The sequence below is a fragment of the Oncorhynchus keta genome, chromosome 19 (assembly GCF_023373465.1).
Source record: "Oncorhynchus keta strain PuntledgeMale-10-30-2019 chromosome 19, Oket_V2, whole genome shotgun sequence".
Lineage (NCBI taxonomy): Eukaryota > Metazoa > Chordata > Actinopteri > Salmoniformes > Salmonidae > Oncorhynchus > Oncorhynchus keta.
Genome location: NC_068439.1, coordinates 57,982,784 through 58,003,941, shown reverse-complemented (window position 1 = coordinate 58,003,941; position 21,158 = coordinate 57,982,784). Strand labels below are relative to the sequence as shown.

The following is a 21,158-nucleotide window of genomic DNA, read 5'->3' as shown; positions in this document are numbered from 1 at the left end:
GAGACAGTGTCCAAGTTCTAAAATTGCCCTGCTTTTATTTCATCACACTCGCAACTATAAGCTATTTTCTGCAAATAGCTCGCCATTAACTTGTAAATAATGATCTTGACAAAAGTTAAGATGCTGTCAGCTATGATATGGTCATTATTTGACCTGGCTAGCCAGCTAACAAACTAGAAACAAAAAAAAAACATTGTTTAGAAAGTTTACTTTAGTTACCTGGTTTGCTAGATTGACATATACTAAATGTATTTTAAACAGATGGGTTTGATGATAAAATACAACACTTATGATATTTTGGACCACCAGGCTGCTGATTTGATGTTGGATGACAATAGAATGATGTCACTGCGACAACTGTCTACAGACATGTCGATAGACGTAGTATAAACCAGCCTTTAGTGTCAATCTTTGGTTGTTTAGTACACTACCGTACTCACTCTGTTTAGCACATGGCTTCACAGGACTCCCGAGTGGCACAGCGGTCTATGGCACAGCAGCTCAGTGCTAGAGGCGTCACTACAGACCCTGGTTCAATTCCAGTGTCACATCCAGCCATGACTAGGAATCCAATTGGCCCAGCATCGTCCGGGTTAGGGTTTGGCCAGGGTAGGCCGTCATTGTAAATAAGAATGTGTTCTTAACTGACTTGCCTAGTTAAATAAAAAAATAAACATATGACTCCTCAAAGAGATGGGTGGGACTAACTAAGGCTTAAGAGGATGTGAATGATGCTGAATGGGTGTAGACAAAGAGCTCTCTAGTAGGTTTACCAAAACATTCATGGGCCATTTTCTCAAAAGTGGGGTTACAAGTTTATTAACTTTCAAAGCAGAATTACTTTCCCATTGTTCCTCAACTGTAGTGTATGATATACAATTTTCTAGCTCTGAGACTCTATTTTATCCAATGTAAAAAAGACCAAATCGAGCCGGTCGGTCACAGAACTTGAAAGCAACTCCTGTAGCGAATGGTTTAAAAGGGAGACCCCCCCCCCCCATAATTGGGCCTATTCATCTTATCATTTATCTTTATCTTATATTTTCACTGAAATATATATTACACAATAATCATGTAATAAAAAATGTAATAAAAATATGCAAACCTTTGTCAAACGCACACATTGGCTTGTTCAGGCTTCCATTTCTTTGGAACCAATTGCTTTTTGAAAAAATATATAGATGGTGGGGCGAATGATAAGGTAACCTAGGCAAGTCAGTTAAGAACAAATTCTTATTTACAATGACTGCCTACACCGGTCAAACCCGGATGACACTAGGCCAATTGTGCGCCGCCCTATGGGACTCCCAATCACGGCCGGTTGTGATTCAGCCTGGATGAAACTCCAGAGCCTGTACTGTATGACAAAGGGATTAATCAGTTGTAAAATGACTGTTCTCTCTGCAAAGGACAGGCAAGCGGTACCAGAGCACCAAGTATAGTCCCAAAAGACTTCTAAACAGCTTCTACCCCCAAGCCATAAGACTCCTGAACACCTAATCAAATGGCTACCCAGACTATTTGCATCGTCCCCCCCTTTTACACCACTGCTACTCTCTGTTGTTATCACCTATGTATAGTCACTTTAATAACTCTACCGACATGTATATATTATCTAAACTAACCGGTGCCCTGCACATTGACTCTGTACCCCCTGTATATAGTCTCGCTATTGTTATTTTACTGCTGCTCTTTAATTACTTGTTACTTTTATTTCTTATTCTTATCCATATTTTTTTTTAACTGCATTGTTGGTTAGGGGCTGTATACCTGTTGTATTCAGAGCATGTGACTAAATACAATTTTATTGGGATTTGAAATGGGCTATAATGGGACTTGCATCTTTCTAATCAGATCATATGGTTTGAAAAAAATCCTGGAAAAACTTCTGACCCTAAACTGAAAAATTAAGCTTCTTAAACGGTTCTTCCTCAGCTCTTAAAATCCGACTTCAGTCTCCTTCCACCTCATTTAACACCTGATTTACTTAACAAAAAAAGTCATCTCAATAGGGGGTCCAGGTATCCTCATGACATGGCACAAGTGGGGTTGGGCTCTTTTGTTCTCTATTGTTCCTAAAGCAAGGGGGAGGCCGATGTCATCAAAGTCACCATCAGACCAACTCCTTGAATGCGCTACTCCTTGAAGTTTGCAGTTGTGGGGGCATTTCGTGTGTGTACTTGTATATTGCTTCTCAACAGGAAAAGTACAAAATAAAATAAATTCCCTGGAGGACATCTTTCAGGTTCCTTGGAGAACTCTTGCCTGATAAAGAAACTGAGTTAAGTGGAGGGGTTATTGACGTGGCATATGCAGTTCTTCAGAATTCTACAAAGGTTCTTGAAATATATGGAAGCCTGTTTAATTGTCCCTTTTATATGACATAAATTGGCCAGTGGTAACTAGTGTTAATTTTTTGTGTAACATTTCTATTGTTGATTCGAGAGTTAAATTAACACAAAAAAACTTGTGTTAATAACCAGAGTTTAACCAAAACCATATCCATCAGTCATATTTCCCAGCATACTCTTTTGCAGGATGATTTATAGAAAAAACAAATCGATATCTGTTTTTGCATGTACATTGATTGATTAATTAATTAAAGGTACACTACGGGATTTTGGCAATAAAGCCTCTTTATCTACTTCCTCAGAGTCAGATGAACTCATGGATAAAAATGTTATGTCTCTGCATCCAGTACGAAGGAAGTTAGAGGAAGTTTTGAGAGCCAATGCTAACTAGCATTAGCGCAATGACTGGAAATCTATCTAGCATGTTAGCTGTTACCATAGACTTTCAGTCATTACGCTAATGTTAGTTAGTTACTAACTAGCGTTAGTGCAATTGCTTTCTTCATACTGCACACAGACACATAAAAATGGTATCCACAAGTTCATCAGAATTTGAGGAAGTAGAAGTAGAGCTTCATTGACAAAAATGCAAAATGTTGGATATCCCCACTCTGGCTGGATACTAATATTTATGTACACACCACTTAGCCAGCCAGCATAATGTGACTTTTAATGACACACATTCACTTAGGATCTCGCTAGGTGAAGGTCACAGAACTGAAAATTCATGAATGCAACAACCATGTCTTTCACTAGCAAACACAGTCATGGGTCGTACTGGTAGCTCTAAAATTCACTCGAAAGGCACTCTTGGAAATGTGCAAATAAGGTTCAACAGCACGTGTCAAACTCATTCCACCAAGGCCGGGTGCCTGCTGGTTTTCGTTCCTCCCTTGTACTCAATTGATGAATTAAGGTCACTAATTAAAGAACTCCCCTCACCTCATTGTCTCGGTCTTAATTGAAAGGGAAAAAAACTGCAGACACTAGGCCCTCCATGGAATGAGTTTGACACCCCTGCCCTACAGTGTTAAAATAACACCCAGAAAACGAGACCTACCAAATTTTTAAGGACCACCTGAGTCGCGCAAATAACAATAAAAGGGTTTTCGTAGAATCTTTCATGATGGTTAATTGAAACTCTTGATTTTTGTATGATTCGTCAAAGACCCATCCCATTTAAGGTTCCTCAGAAAACCTCATGGTTCACCTACGGTAGGGTTTCCCAACTGGCGGCCTGCGGTCCAAGTTTGGTCCGCGGGTGATTTTATTTGGCCCACCAAGCTTTGTGAATCCTCACAAAAAAATAGATATACTGTATGTTTTTTTTTTACTTGGTGGGCTGAAAAAACACCAGCAAATCAGCTAGAAGTGATTTTTATTTTGGAAATCTGTTCCAAAGTATCCCCACGCATAATAGAGTGTATAATATACTGAGTATACAAAACATTAAGAATATCTGCTCTTTCCATCACATAGACTGACCAGGTGAAAGATATGATCCCTTATTGATGTAACTTGTGAAATCCTCTTCAATCAGTGTAGATTAAGGGGAGGAGACAGGATAAAGAGGGATTTTTAAGATTTGAGACAATTGAGACATGGATTGTGTATGTGTGCCATTCAGAGGGTGAATGGGCAAGACAATATATTTAAGTGCCTTTTGAACAGGTATGGTAGTAGATGCTAGGCATACCGGTTTGTGTCAAGACCTGCAACACTGTTGGCTTTTTCACACATTGGAATCAGTCAACATGGGCCAGCATCCCTGTTGAACGCTTTCAACACCTTGTAGAGTCCATGCCCCGACAAGCTGTTCTGAAGGGGTGGAGGTATACTCAGTGTATGTGAGCGTATACAAAATGTAAGCAAGGTTGGAAATGATGTTATAGTCAAATATTATCTGTTTGGGTTTTCTTTTTGCAGTCAATTTGCAATCTACAAATAATGTTTTATTATGTTCCGGCCCTCTGACCATCCGCTCAAGAAAAAAAACAAATTTGTCCCGCGTCTGAATTTGGTTGATGATCCTGTCCAATGGTATTGCTCTGAAGAACCTTATTTGGTTCCAACTGGAACATGTTTTTTTTTAAAGAGTGGAATGATGAAAACCCTGTCAAACTGCAGTAACATTGTACTTGTTCATATGAATTCTAGTTTAAAACTAGACTAACAGACAGAGACAAAAACTGCAATTGGACAATATAACTAACATGGCTGAGCTTGCTTTATTTAGGGTTGCATCTGTAGAAGAATAAACTCCTCTCCATGGTGAAGGAAGTTTCTGATGAACTTCACCAACGCCGTGGATCCGAGACAAGGCTTTGTTGAATCTAGCTTCGACTACATTGATTCGGTCAATAGTTGAAATAATGGGTCAATATTTTTAAAAAAATGTACATTTTGAAACACCCACCGTGTACCTATGTTTGTCCTCTGTAGTTGCGTGCCTTTTTTTGCTGAAATCCATACTTTTGAGTTGCCATTTTTGAGCAACAGCAATGAGAAAACAGTCAACGGTTGTCTTTTATTAACGTTTAATAGAAAAAGTATGAATTTCAGCAAATAAAGAAAGGCACGCAAATACAAAGGACAAACATAGGTAAAAGATGGGCATTTCATAATACTTCAAATATATATATATATATATATCTCGACCTTGGGCGAATCAATGTAGTCAGAGCTAGATTCCACAAAACCTGGTCTCGACTCCAATGCTGTTGTTGAAGTTCATCATAAACTTCCTTCATCATGCAGTGAAATTTAGTCCGCAGATGCATCTGTAATTAAAAAGTTACACACGCAGTCTATCCATGTCATTACTATTGTGTTAGATGCATCTGTAATTAAAAAGTTACTCACACAGTTTATCCATGTCATTACTATTATGTTGATTGATTTTCCAGTTAATAATTTTGGATTGAAAATGTCTAGGTGGCTTAAGCCAGCCGAAGTTCGAATATAAACCAAATTTGAGCACATTACATTTTCTCCAGACAAAAATAAATAGGCTATAAACGCATAATGTTACTGGTTCGTTTACCTTGGCAGAGTAGTCTCTATTCAGCTGCGATTGTTATCAGTAAACCAGTTGCTGAGACCTGCCATGTTTCAGGTCTTTTTTTATGGCATACACCATGTCAGATTGGTAATGTTTTGATGTAGCTGCTGCAACGTTTCTGTTAATTGTTTTTGCTTGTGTCTGTAGGAAGTGATGTGTTATCATGTTTGCTAAATAAATACTGTTGGAAAGTGAAGAGCGAGTTTTGCATTCTTTAGTGCGTAGTGCCTAGCCGCGCAACCTCTGATTTCCGCGAATCTGATTGCGCGACAGGCACAGAACCTGCAACACTCCGATGTGAAGCATAGATTAATTGTGCACAAGGTGACAAATTGTGTAAATTATTGTAGAAAATATTACTTTGTAGCTCTTAACGCTTTTGCAACAATATTTTTTATTAAACCAAATCAAAAAGTGGTGGGGTGCTGCCCCACTTGAGTGAAAAGTGCTGTGGAAAATGCTAGTTAACCACACGTTTGCCGGTGGCTCGAAATTGACAAAATAGAATAACACATATGCACATACAATTTCAGAAGATGGACAGAAAAATGAATACCCATTGCATTAATAAATTAATTATGTACACAACAACATGATAGCATTGTGGTATATTGAAATAAAATAAACATGACGCTCAAAAGTAACAAGTCCATCTATAATTTGAACCCGTTATTAAGGATTCAGTAGATAACGTTAGACCTCAAATAGCAGTGTAGCATCTTACAATTTTACAAGTTAAACCAACCTAATTTTCGTGTTGTCACCTACCTCTCGTGCAGATTTTACCGCACAGACTGTCAGAAAAGTTCCAATGGTCAGTTAGAAAAACCAAATTCATCAGGAACATTGACATGCAGTTTCTGTCCTTCGTTCAGCAACCAACTGTCTCGGCCTTTTCGTCAAGCGCACACGACATGAAAGCAGAGGAGATTGAACAGAGTGTGTCCGAAAATACTCAGATATAACTGATATAGCTTGTACGGAATACATATTAGGAACTCCGTCATTCCTCCTCCTCCTCCTCAACGCGCACCCCTCCCCTAGCCAAATATCAACCCTGCACTAGTCAAGTGTGATGTATTGTTGTCTCTATCTTCTTGCCATTTGTGCTGTTTGTTATGCCATGTTGTGTAGCTACCATGTTGTCTTGTTGTGTTACTACCATGCTGTGTTGTCATGTATTGCCGCCATTATATGGTGTCTTACAGTAGGTCTCTCTTTATGTAGTGTTGTGTTGTCTCACTTGTGATGCGTTTTGTCCTATATTTTTATTGAATGTATTTTTTATCCCAGCCCCTGTCCCTGCAGGAGGCTTTTTGCCTTTTGGTAGGCTGTCATTGTAAGCACGAATTTGTACTTAACTGACTTGCCTAGTTAAATAAACATTAAATTAAATAAAACGTGTAACCCCTCCTTTTGTTCTTCTGCAGTAGGGTTTTATGGTGGACTACATCCCACTACTGGATTCAAAGTGAAAAGAAAACCATACTTGATTGGGATAAATAACTTACACCTCACAACTAAAATAGTCAACAACAAAGAACACTAAACAAAGCAAAACATACTCCCACTTCTTCTGTCCTTCAAAGTTCCATATCTCCCCACTCAGGCTCTGGGGCCTGAGATGGTAGTGTGGCTCGTGACAGCCTTTCATGTAGCTCTGCCGCGTCCACAACGATGTCCATCTTTCCAGACTTTTTCCACTTTGGCAGATCAACATAGCTAAAGAGTAAAAGTCCACCTTCTTAACCTGTAGAATATCTGGGTCCGTCTGAAGAGAGGCAACATGTGCCTCATGACGTGAATGCCTATTCTCCACCATAGGCTCTCAGGACCATTCGCTCCCTCAACCCTCTTGACAGCTGCCGCATATGAGATGTTCTGTTTGGCCCGGACTTTAGCCAACTCATTTTCCTTCACCCCTCATAGGGCATATTAAAGATGAAGCAACATGGTTCCCACCACAATTGCAACATTTCACACAATCAAAATTCAAACCACAGTCAACGTAATCTTCTCCACAACTTTCACACCTTGGCTTCTTTCTTCTACAGACACTTTCCATGTGTCCAAAGGCACTTCAGCGATCACACTGCTGCAATCTTGGGACAAACGGTCTTACACAGTAATTCATATACCCCAACTTCATCTGGGTAGGGATGGACTCAAAAAACAGAAGAACAGATACTCTTCACTTTCTCTTCAATAACTACACTATTCATTAGACGTGCATCATTCACTCCAGGGATATTTTTCATTTTCATCACATTGACTTCCCACAAAATGCCAGATATCACCTGTTGCGCACACCTCTATGAAGAGGGAACGCGACACCCTGCTACAACTAAACTCTCCGTGAAGTGAAAAAGGTATGGACTGTAGGTGCGAGTAAGTAAATCTCAAAGCACCCCCTCTCCTATCTTACCTGCCTAACCAATACTTACCTAATTTAGCACCACCTGGTGCCCTAACCAAAATACAGGGGGTGGTCCGCCCAGGTCTTACCTAGTGTGCCTAGACAGCGAATATGCTACGGGTATATGTATGCCCGCGGGCCTCTTGCCTAAGCACTCCCTAGGTGCCTTCCCCTTCCCCCCTGGGAACAAATGAAACAGAATATTAAACAATTTCACAAACAAAGGACATCAAATAAGCTCTATCTGAGCAACAAACTCACAAAATATACCAACTCTTAGCAATGAACTCCCAGCAAAATCTCTAGCAAAAACTCTAGCAAAAACTCTTTCCTACAAAATTCTCTAGCAAATCTACCTCCAGCAAAATCTCTCTAGCAAATCTACTTCCAGCAAATCTACTTCCAGCAAAAATTCTCTAGCAAATCTACCTCCAGCAAAATCTCTCTAGCAAATCTACTTCCAGCAAAAAAAAAATCTCTCTCCTGAACAGAACACTGGCATTTATATATCTTCAGATGGAATGGGTAATTGGAGACAGCTGTCTTGACGAGGGGGCGGGGTCAGCTCTCCAATTAGCCATGGAGTCGACCAATCAGCTGCTTGATGGATTTCAGGAAGCCATTTCCTGAAATAAACACATGCACAAACACAAACTACAACACATAAACTGGGGAACGTAACATCACTCCATTGAGGGGTGCCCTGCTCCAGAGAGCCACGCACGACATGGCAACCTTCTAGAATCAGGTGCGAAGCAACACCTGCTCTTTCTGTTCCTCAGAAGTACACAAAATCGTAAAAAGTAAATTTCTCGTAATCCTCACTGCATTTACTTTACCCATCACTCTTTCCAACAGTCTGGATATTTCAAATGGATTCTTCAGATTTGGCAACTCAAACCACTCCTCCTCAAAAAACTCCTACAAGATAAGAGGGGACATTCACAGAACTATGTGTTATGTTTCCCAATACTACTTTGCTCCATTTCTTTGGACCGTAGTCCAATCTTCCTCGCTTTCACCACCGTTATTTCTAAGATCCACGCCTGCTCCTGCTTCCTCCATCTTCCCTCAATTGTCACCCCTCCTCCTCAACCCCCCACCCCTCCCCTAGACATGTATTAGCACTAGTCAAGCATCATCCCTTCTCCTCATCCCTCACCCCTGCATTGGTCAGTTATCACCCCGGCTCTAGCCAAGACTCAGTTCATCATTTTATCCCTTACCCTTGGACTCTTTTATTCACAATTGGGCAAAATACATTCTTAGAGCAGATTATTTAATTTCTCTGTGGATCCCAAAAAAACAGTGGGAAAGGCATTGGGAAAACCTATTCATGCATCTAAGAACATAAGTAAAAAATAAAAAAAAACACACAAAAAACATTGTATAGCCTCCCGAGTGGTCGCAGCGGTCTAAGACACTGCATTGCAGTTCTAGAGGCATCACTACAGATCCAGATTCGATCCTGGTTTATGTCGCAGCCAGCCGTGACCGGGAGACCCATGAGGTGCTGCACAATTGGCCCCGCATCGTCTGGGTTAGGGGAGGGTTTGACCTGCAGGGATGTCCTTGTCCCATCGCGCTCTAGTGACTCCTGTGGTGTCGCCAGTTTGACGGTGTTTCCTCCAACTCATTGGTGTGGCTGGCTTCCGGGTTAACCAAGCAGTGTGTTAATAAGCAGTGCAGCTTGTCAGGGTCACATGGCTCTCAACCTTCGCCTCTCCCGAGTCCATACCGGAGTTGCAGCGATGGGACAAGACTGTAACTACCAAAAAGATTTCATAGGTAAAATGGGTGAAAAATTGAGAAATAAATAAAAACATTGTATTATCTAGCTAGCTATCTACCTACAGTAGACCACTGTGTATACGCTGCTAGCTAGCTAGATAACTTTACTCTACAGATAAGTGAATTAAATATAATCAGCTAGCTAACTTCCAGTTAGCTAGCTATCTTGACGTATTTATTAAAACACAAGCTCCAAATTCAATGTTTCAGCAAATCATTTGTTTATTTTTTTTTATACCTACATGGGTCCTGAAATTTTTAATCAAATGGCTAAATTACACGTTTTATGATCATCTTAAAATAATTCCATATGTTAGTTTAGTAGATGTTGCTATTTAAGGACTTATACCAACAGGAGTTAAGGTCTTAATGTCCCCTAGAACAGTGGTTCCCAACCAGGGGGTACTTTAGAAGAATCATGAGATCATAGGCTGACTGGTAAAATGCACATGAGGCGGTACTCAAGGCAGAGCAAAATTCAGTTGCTGGTACAGTAACCGAATAAGTTTGAGAACCACTGCCCTAGAACATAGTGTATGAATGGTTAAACAATAAGCACACAATACAGAAGATGTTTAAGAAAATATATTGACAATTTTATTACAAAAGTGCCAGACTGTTGTAAAAGTGTTACACAACTTTAGACATACTATGCTGAGTTAAGTAATGTATTTCTACCGAAAATGCTAACATTAGCGTTTATTGGCAGTGACTTATCTACCGAAACCAAACTGTTTAACAACACAGGGTGAGACCCAGATGCAGACACAGGAGGCAGATAGTTATAGTCTCTGATATTTATTAGAATACAAGGGGCAGGCAATAGTCAGGTCGAGAACAGGCAGAAGTCCATTAACCAGGTCAGAGTCCAAGAGGTACAGGGGGCAGGCAGGCTAGAGGTCAGGGCAGGCTGAATGGTCAGGAAGGCGTGCTCAGTGTCAGGGCAGGCAGAACCGGTCAGAACCGGGAGGGCTAGAAAACAGAGACTAGGAAAAACAGGAGCACAGAAAAACACGTTGACAAGACAAATTGGCAACCGACAAACAGAGAGCACAGTTTTAAATACACTGGGGATAATGGGGAAGAGGGGCGACACCTGGAGCTGGGTGGAGACAAGCACAAAGAGGTGAAACAGATCATGGTGTGACAACTGTGGATTGCAGTCACTCCTTAGAGCAGTCCATAGACTGCTTAAGACGTAAGGAAACAAATTAATAATTTATTTCCAAAATATCCCACCATTTTTCACATGTTTTTTCATAAAATATGATTGCTTATGGGTACCTGTATATGTTTGTCAAATATTACTGTTCTCAGATGTATTAATAGATTTTAGATGTGTATGAACATTTGTTTTTTTGCCAAACACTATATTTGTTGTTTAGCTGGAATAGAATGTTTGTGTTTGTATCCTGTATATTTGACTGTGTGCAGTGTTTGATATTATTGCTTTAAACATCCTCTGTTTTGTTCTCATTCATTTACCATTTTGAGACCTTAAAAAGCATCACATACTGCTGAAATGTCAACGAATGGTATGTCCATCTTTCTGTGAGAAATTACACTGGTCACTCAAAACATTTACTGTATAAAGTATTTACAAAGTATAAATAGCCTTCACTTTAGATGAGGCCATGCAAAAATACTTTACTAATGATTGGTAAATGGTTTATAAGGACCTATATTAAACATCTTCATTATTACATACTTTAAAAGTTGTTTATAAATGTGTGAACTAGCTTACTTACATTAATAAATGTGGGAGTACTGATTAAAACAATTATAAATTAACGATTTATTTATTCCTTATAAATTCTTTATTAAGTGGAGTTATTATTAATGCTACCTCATTTTTCGATAACACTTTATTTGAATAGTCCATTTGTAGATGTTCTAGTACAGACTATCTACTAACCATAACATTAACCCTAACCGTAGCAAGCAGTTTCACCCTCCCGACCACCACTTTCAGAACCACTGGGACTCATTGCAGGACATCATTAGCAGGACGTAATTGAGGGCCATGTAAGGACATTTTTAAGATGTTCTGAAGACTTGTTTTACCAGTCGTCAGGATGTCAAGTGATGGTCCCAGTTGTCCCAAACCATTATAAGTAAAGTAATGACATGGTATGGGATTTTTTTGAGGTAAGTGGTAGGCTGTTCAGTTAAAATAGTGTCAAAAACTTTTTTTATGTACTTTTGCACTTTTCAATATGACCCCAACTTGTATTTGAACTTACAACTTCTGAATTTTGAGTACACTGATCTTTCCGCAACATCAGTCTTTGAGGCATTATCAGAAGTCCCCTACACATTCAATACTTATAATACATCTCTGCACTTAGCAAAAGAGTGCCATCTGCATTGCTATTTTAATGATCAGTTCATTGGACTGTTCTCTCATTATTGATTTCATTAACTTTTTTTCTGTATAGTTGTCTAATGTTGGTGGGGCTAGACTGTAAACTCTCCTTCCAGACTCATATTAAGCATCTCCAATCCAAAATTAAATCTAGAATCGGCTTCCTACTTCGCAACAAAGCCTCCTTCACTCACGCTGCCAAACATAACCTCGTAAACCTGACTATCCTGCCGATCCTCGACTTCGGTGATGTCATTTACAAAATAGCCTCCAACACTCTACTCAGCAAATTGGAAGCAGCCTATCACCGTGCCATCCGTTTTGTCACCAAAGCCCCATATACTACCCACCATTGCGACCTGTATGCTCTCGTTGGCTGGTCCTCGCTACATATTCGGCGCCAAATCCACTGGCCCAAAGTCTTTGCCCCGTAGCACGCGCTCCAGGAGGTATATTTCACTGGTCATCCCCAAAGCCAACACCTCCTTTGGCTGCCTTTCCTTTCAGTTCTCTGCTGCAAATGACTGGAATGAATTGCAAAAATCACTGAAGTTGGAGACTTATATCTCCCTAACTTCAAGCATCAGAGCAGCTTACCGATCGCTGCAGCTGTACACAGTCCATCTGTAAATAGCCCATCCAACCAACTACCTACCTCATCCTCATATTTGTTTTTTTCCCCATATTTTGCTTTTTTGCACACCAGTATTTCAACTTGCACATCCTCATCTGCACATCTATCACTACAGTGTTAATTGCTAAAATGTAATTACTTTGCCACTATGGACAATTTATTGCCTTACCTCCTTTCTTCAATTGCACACACTTTAATAAAGATTTTATATTGTGTTATTGACTGTACGTTTGTTTATCCCATGTGTAACTCTGTGTTGTTGTTTTTGTCACACTGCTTTGCTTTATCCTGGCCAGGTTGCAGTTGTAAATGAGAAGTTATTCTCAACTGGCCTACCTGGTTAAATAAAGGTGTAAAAAAATAAATATATATATATTATTCTGTTTAAATGTTACTCCTGAATAACTACAACAAATATATTTTAAACTATAAAAAATAAAGAGAGTCGCATACTCCATATATAAACTACGTTTCGGCAATGTCATGAATACTTGAACCAGGTTATGTTGACAAACAGTGCAATTAGTGCAACCAATGACAATACTGAGGGGTGTGTCATACTGATTAAGTTAATTAAAATGACTTTTGTGAAACTGTTAAAAAACAATAGTTTATGGAATATGAAATATTAGGTTATTGTTTTCATATGCAAACATAATTTAATATTGTACATACTATTAGCATCAACATACATTATTGTTTAATTCAATTTCACATATTTAATTGTTTCCTATTTCATTTATATTTGTTACATGTCATATTTTGGTTAAACTTTAATGCAAAATAAGCATCAATCAACAGGGGGAATATATTAGGTGTACGCTATGTAGAAAGAATATATCAATTTATAAGACTTTTTCATAAAAGTTCATTGTTCATAAGGGCCTGAGATCAAAGTCAATATTCAATGTTTTCCAATAGGATATCCAGTAAGCCTCACGTTGTAGTAGTTGGATCTCGATGTTACCTCCTCTCCTTAGTAGAGTAACATGCTCAATGCCTGTGTATTTGAGGGAGGACATTGGATGGTTAGCTTCAACAAAGTGAGCTGCTACTGGATAGTCAATGTTCTTACACCTGATTTAGTTGCAGTGTTCAGCTAAGCGTTTTTTTAGTTGTCTTTTAATTTGTCCTACGTAGGCTTTTCCACATGAACAGGTGATAGATTACTTCCTTGGTCTTGCATGAGATGATACCCCTAACAGGGATTTTTCGACCAGCATGTTGGTGTCTGAAAAATGATGTTTTTAAAGTGCTATTGCACTGTGCGCTTGATCCACATTTGTAGTTCCCATTTGGAATGGGTGTCAAGAGTGTCTGAGAGACCCAGGGGGGTCATGTCAGATCTCACCAAGCTATCCTCCAATATTGCGACCACGCTTATAGACTACCAGTGGGGGTTCCTTGAAGAGGTGTGTGATTTTTTTGTCTGATTGCAGAATATGCCAGTTCTTTTTCAGGATTGCTTTCATTTTCTCCAAACACTTGGTGGACTGAGTGCAAAAGACAGTTGCGTTGTTTTTCTTCTTTGGTTGAGTTTTTAGTAATTTCTCTCTTGGTTTTTGAGATATTTTCATAATTGCAGCATCAAGAGTTGTCCTTGTAGCCTCTCATTTTTAATTGATCTGTAATTTTTCTTAGCATTGCTGTCAAAATCTTTGTTTTGTTTAACCCTGCATACCTGGCTATATGTTAGACCATTCATGAGTGGAAGGGGATGCATACTATCCACACATAGCAAGGTATTGTGGTCTGTTGGCTTTGTGCATAAGTCTCTGTGTAATGCATCATTTTCTTTTGATGACCCGTAAGTCCAGGTAGTTATTTTTCTCTCATCAGCTTTTGTTACTTCTCGGTTAGACTACTGCAATGCTCTACTTTCCGGCTACTCGGATAAAGCACTAAATAAACTTCAGTTGGTGCTAAATACGGCTGCTAGAATCCTGACTTGATCATATTGCTCCAGTGCTAGCCTCCCTACACTGGTTTCCTGTTAAGGCAAGGGCAGATTTCAAGGTTGTACTGCTAACCTACAAAGCATTACATGGGCTTGCTCCTACCTATCTTTCTGATTTGGTCCTGCCGTACATACCTACACGTACGCTACAGTCACAAGACGCAGGCCTCCTAATTGTCCCTAGAATTTCTAAGCAAACAGCTGGAGGCAGGGCTTTCTCCTATAGAGCTCCATTTTTATTGAATCGTCTGCCTACCCATTTGAGAGACGCAGCCTCGGTCTCAACCTTTAAGTCTTTACTGAAGACTCATCTCTTCAGTGGGTCATATGATTAAGTGTAGTCTGGCCCAGGAGTGTGAAGGTGAATGGAAAGGCTCTGGAGCAACAAACCGCCCTTGCTGTCTCTGCCTGGCCGGTTCCCCTCTCTCCACTGGGATTCTCTGCCTCTAACCCTATTACAGGGGCTGAGTGACTGGCTTACTGGTGCTCTTTCATGCCATCCCTAGGAGGGGTGCGTCACTTGAGTGGCTTGAGTCACTGATGTGATCTTCCTGTCTGAGTTGGCGCCCCCCTTGGGTTGTGCCGTGGCGGAGATCTTTGTGGGCTATACTCGGCCTTGTCTCAGGATGGTAAGTTGGTGGTTGAAGATATCCCTTTAGTGGTGTGGGGGCTGTGCTTTGGCAAAGTGGGTGGGGTTATATCCTTCCTGTTTGGCCCTGTCCAGGGGTATCATTGGATGGGGACACAGTGTCTCCTGACCCCTCCTGTGTCAGCCTCCAGTATTTATGCTGCAGTAGTTTATGTGTCGGGGGCTAGGGTCAGTTTGTTATATCTGGAGTACTTCTCCTGTCTTATCCGGTGTCCTGTGTGAATTTAAGTATGCTCTCTCTAATTCTCTCTTTCTTTCTTTCTCTCTCAGAGGACCTGAGCCCTAGGACAATGCCTCAGTACTACCTGGCATGAAGACTCCTTGCTGTCCCCAGTCCACCTGGCCGTGCTACTGCTCTAGTATCAACTGTTCTCCCTGCGGCTATGGAATCCTGACCTGTTCACCGGACGTACTACCTGTCCCAGACCTGCTGTTTTAAACTCTCTAGAGACAGCAGGAGCGGTAGAGATACTCTTAATGATCGGCTATGAAAAGCCAACTGACATTTACTCCTGAGGTGCTGACTTGCTGCACCCTCGACAACTACTGTGATTATTATTATTTGACCATGCTGGTCATTTATGAACATTTGAACAACTTGGCCATGTTCTGTTATAATCTCCACCCGTCACAGCCAGAAGTGGACAGGCCACCCCTCATAGCCTGGTTCCTCTCTAGGTTTCTTCCTAGGTTTTGGCCTTTCTAGGGAGTTTTTTCTAGCCACCGTGCTTCTACATCTGCATTGCTTGCCGTTTGGGGTTTTAGGCTGGGTTTCTGTACAGCACTTTGAGATATCAGCTGATGTACGAAGGGCTATATAAATACATTCGATTTGAATTAATGTCACAGTTATGAAAACTTAGGACACTAAAGAGGCCTTTCTACTGACTCTGAAAAACACCAAAAGAAAGATGGCCAGGGTCCCTGCTCATCTGCGTGAATGTGCCTTAGGCATGCTGCAAGGAGGCATGCGGACGGCAACACATTGCAATGCCTGTACTGTGAGATGCCTAAGACACCGCTACAGGGAGACAGGACGGACAGCTGATTGTCCTTGCAGTGGCAGACCATGTGTAACAACACCTGCACAGGATCGATACATCCGAACATCACACCTGCGGGACAGGTACAGGATGGTAACAACAACTGCCCGAGTTACAGCAGGAATGCACACTCTCTCCATCAGTGCTCAGACTGTCCGCAATAGGCTGAGAGAGGCTGGACTGAGGGCCTGTTGTAAGCCTGTTGTAAGGCCTGTTGTAAGGCAGGTCCTCACCAGACATCACCGGCAACAACGTCGCCTATGGACACAAACACACCGTTGCTGGACCAAACAGGACTGGCAAAAAGTACTCTTCACTGACGAATCGTGGTTTTGTCTCACCAGGGGTGATGGTCGGGTTCGCGTTTATTGTCAAAGGAATTAGCGTTACACTGAGGCATGTACTCTGGAGCGTGATCGATTTGGAGGTGGAGGGTCCGTCATGGTCTGGGGCGGTGTGTCACAGCATCATCGGACTGAGCTTGTTGTCATTGCAGTCAATCTCAACGCGTTACAGACATCCTCCTCCCTCATGTGGTACCCTTCCTGCAGGCTCATCCTGACATGACCCTCCAGCATGACAATGCCACCAGCCATACTGCTCATTCTGTGTGTGATTTCCTGCAAGACAGGAATGTCAGTGTTTTGCCATGATCAGCGAAGAGCCCGGATCTCAATCCCATTGAGCACGTCTGGGACATGTTGGATCGGAGGGTGAGGGCTAGGGCCATTTCCCCCAGAAATGTCCGGGAACTTGCAGGTGCCTTGGTGGAAGAGTGGGGTAACATCTCACAGCAAGAACTGACAAATCTGGTGCAGTCCATGAGGAGGAGATGCAATGCAGTACTTAATGCAGCTGGTGGCCACACCAGATACTGACTGTTACTTTTGATTTTGACCCCCCCTTTGTTCATGGACACATTCCATTTCTGTTAGTCACATGTCTGTGGAACTTGTTCAGTTTATGTCTCAGTTGTTGAATCTTATGTTCTTACAAATATTTACACATGTTAAGTTTGCTGAAAATACTCGCTGTTGACAGTGAGAGGACGTTTATTTTTTTGCTGAGTTTATGCATCTCTTCCATAGGAGGGTTTTAGAAAGTAGGAGGTGTGTCTCTGTTTTGTAAAGGAGTGCTTCCTCAAATTGTCCCACATACAGGTTTGCATAGTTGGGGGAAAAGACCATGGCTACACCCCGAATTCGAAGGAAAAAGTCTGACTCAAAGATTAAGTAGTTATTGGATATTACCAGTTCAGTAAGTTGTAAGATGCAATCATTGGATGGAGCAAGGGTAGAGTCTCTCCACAACAAGTGGCCAGCATGGTGCCCTCTGGTATCCTTCCTAAGCCCTTTATCAATGTGACTGGTGTCTTTGACATAAGATGGGAGATTCTCAACCATCGGTTTAATGTGGTAATCCAAAAACTTAAAAATGTTGGATATCAGAGTCAATTGCTGCTACAATGGGTCTACCTAGAGGAGGAGACACTTGTTTGAGTTACAGTTCAACTAAGGAAATTAGTACATTGAAAATAATTAATCAGGCCCTAATCTATGCATTTCACATGACTGTTGGTCACAGATACCTTAAAAAAAGGTAGGGCCGAGGATCAGAAAACCAGTCAGTATCTGTTGTGACCATCATTTGCCTTGTGCATTGTGAAGTTCTCCTTCGCATACTGTAGAGTTGATCAGGCTGTTGATTGTGGCCTGTGAAATGTTGCAGGTCCCACACTTCCAGGCCACAAACTGTTATGTGATGCTCCTGGTTCCTACCTTTGACTCCTTACTAGAAGATCATCATAGCCAGTATGACCGCAATGCATCCTTACGGCCCTGCTACAGAGGTTAAACTCTCAATGGCTGACGCGCGCATTCATTCCATCTTGTGAATTGAAATAATGCGAAATTAAGTTGATTTGGTTGGTTTCTGTTGTAGCAGGTAGAATGTCACATTGATACAATGCTGATAGAACACATGTAGTGTAGATGATTAGGATGGGTTAGGGTGCTTTTCATCTACGGCTGACTTTGTTTCCTCCATCCAACAGGTCAAAGCTATCCTTGGCATTAGTTTGACTGACACACTGTTACTTCAATAGCCTACAGTACAATGCAATGTCATATTCCCATATACACCTCACTGTATCCGGTGCATATGCCAAATAAATGTGGATTTTGATTTCATAACATCATTTTGATGGAATATGAGTAGATTATCGTGAGACCGTATGCAACGTTTATGAATTCAACCATATCTTTTTCAATGTTATGCAGGATTGTGAATCACCATAAAAGCTCTGTTGACTACAGTTAAATGGGGGGTGGAAAGACATTACTACCAAATAAGTCAGTGTCACAGCAAGTGTCCTTTACATACATATGATGTGGTGTTGTGCTGTAACTAGTTCAGCATGTGTCCGGCTAATGTACCATCCTATTACTTAGTCTACCAATGTCATGCAGATGAGCCATTGTTTATTTGACTGACCACATTGGATATTCATTCAGTCAATCAAGTTGGGCAGTTCACAGTACGAATCAATGCTACAGTACAAACCAAACATACTATCATGTCAACAATCTGCATATCTAGCTTTACCTAGCTAGTTAAAATAAATGCATTGGGCATGTTGTAGGGTTTATGCAGTGTAGCTAAATGATGCTATCCTTAGATTCATTTGAGTACAAAACAGTCTGAATACAGATGATGTTCGCTAGCTAGCAAAGTAGCCGTGCTAGCTTGCTTGAACATTGACCACACTAAGGCAGGGCTCTCCAACTCTGTTCCTGGAGAGCTATTGTCCTGTAGGTTTTGTTCCAACCCTAATCTAGGGAACCCGATTCAAATAATTAGCTGGTTGATAAACTGAATCAGGTTAGTTACAAGTGGGGTTGGATTGAAAACCTACAGGAGGGTAGCTCTTCAGAAACAGGATAGGCGCTAACGTAACTAGCAGGCTAAAAACGCAACCCAATACCTACCTACAAGTCCATGAGAACGATGACCATTTTGGATTAACTCTACCACCTTTCAAAATTAATTCCAATGTTTATCCGGTTTATGGATTGGTCATGAGCAGTCTTTTGGGGTTGAGTTGATTCAGATTCAAGAATGATTATTGCTTCTGTTTTCCCTGCTACAAGGACAGTTTATTGGTAAACAAGTTAGCTAGCTTGTTGGCTTCATCTGCTCTGTGTTTGTTTCTGGCAGCTGTAACATTAGCTTGCAAGTTACTTTCACTTCCTCTCCAGCTCCTGGACCATGGCAGCAGGGTAATTCGAGTAGGCAGGATTTAACGCAAAAGACACACCTTTCCCAGAAGGCCAGCCCAAGGTGGCTCAGGATTTAATCCCCTTGTTTTTTTTCCGAATTGAAAACATTACACAAGACGTGGGGCGGCATAGGGTCACCCACGATCTGTCGATTCCTGCTTTAAGCTTGAGGACAGTGTGGGTGGGTGTGTGTGTTTGCCAGTACTCCTACATTAGTTGTGCACAACTACTTGTGTGTGTGTGTGTGTGTGTGTGTGCGCGCACGCGCACGCGCGTGTGTTTTTGCTCCGCAATGGCTCTGTAAATATAGCCCGGCAGGTTATGCACTCTGGGGGCCAACAGCATTAGTGTACAAAATGACACACACTGTCATCTCACTGGAGGAGATGACACACACTACACTCTCCCCTCTTCTTTGTGCCCAGATCCTTTGACTCCATCCTCCAATTCACCCCCCACCCCGCTCTGTTGGGGGGTGAATTGGAGTCGATTATTCTAACTCTCTGCACAATGGTTAATGTGGTGTATCATAATAACAATATTCATTGAGCTTTGTTGATGCGGCTTTATTGTTGTACAGTGAGAGGACCATATCTGTCTGGGCTTGGTGGAAATGATGTATCACCCAATTATGTGTGGATTATTACCGAGAGGCACTAAATCATCGAGTTTGTGAGGGAGATAGATATAGGATAGAGAAAGACTATGATGCTTGACAAATTGGAACTATTTGCAGCTGTGACAATGTAAATCGTGAGCAATAGATTGTGTGTTCAGAGATCTTACAGGACATTTCCTCTGTGCAACCCGGAGGTGGAACCAAGTCACCATTATTCGAGTCATAAGCAAGTATCATGTCACAAGATCCAAGTCTCAATTTGAGTCCCAAGTAGACAGGGTCGAATCTTGAGTCGAGTTCAAGTCGTGCATTCTAAGAGCAAGTCAAGTCAAATCTAAAGTGAAGTTAAAAAAAATACATCTATACATACAATGACTTGTTTAAATATTTGTCTATTTATTGAGGCTTACCAGACAGCAGTTTTCATTATTTTGTCTACAGCACATTTTGATTATGAAATTGTAAAAGGGACCTTTAGTAGAACTCGCTCAGAGTGTAGATGTATTTACAGGTCTTGGTGCTCCAAAGGTAAAAGCAACATATTATACAGAAAATACACGGCCCAAAATAGCTTATGTATCAGGCTTTAACCTTTCTTATCTGAATGGGCAGAGGGCAAGACGGCAAAGCCTCCCCTCGAGAAACCAAATCGAATCTGTCTAACAGGAGCTCAAACAGGTACAGTATGTATACTGGTGAACACTTGGCACCTTCCAGGACCATGCAATTACCCAATTGGAAATTACAAACAATAAATTGGTTCTACAATGTTCGAAGCAATTTCCACACCCATTGTTATATTGGTCTTAAACAGATATAATGATTATTGATTTTATTTCCTCACCATTCATACATGGAACAATCATTTTGTTTTATTCAACAAAAGTGTGGCGCGCTGGCCATGTAGCCGATATGCGCACTGAGGCATGTGTGCTCCTATTATGCACAACCAGAATGACAGAGACATAGGACACATGCTGTGTTGAAACCAACT

The 21,158-nt window shown here is 41.1% G+C and overlaps 1 protein-coding gene and 1 long non-coding RNA gene across 2 annotated transcripts in view; both read right to left on the bottom strand.

The window, feature by feature from the left end:
* Positions 1-6,416, bottom strand: part of esr2a (estrogen receptor 2a) — a 31,816-nt gene extending 25,400 nt beyond the window's left edge. The window contains exon 1 of the mRNA XM_035794019.2: positions 6,181-6,416. The gene's annotated coding sequence lies outside the window, so the exon portion shown is untranslated. The remainder of the gene's footprint in view (positions 1-6,180) is intronic.
* A 3,407-nt stretch (positions 6,417-9,823) lies between these two features.
* LOC127909430 (uncharacterized) lies at positions 9,824-19,715 on the bottom strand. Its single transcript, XR_008071079.1, has 2 exons — positions 19,255-19,715; positions 9,824-10,605 (listed from the first exon to the last, which is right to left on the bottom strand). It is a non-coding gene; the product is annotated as an uncharacterized LOC127909430 (long non-coding RNA).
* Between the last annotated feature and the right edge of the window lie 1,443 nt (positions 19,716-21,158).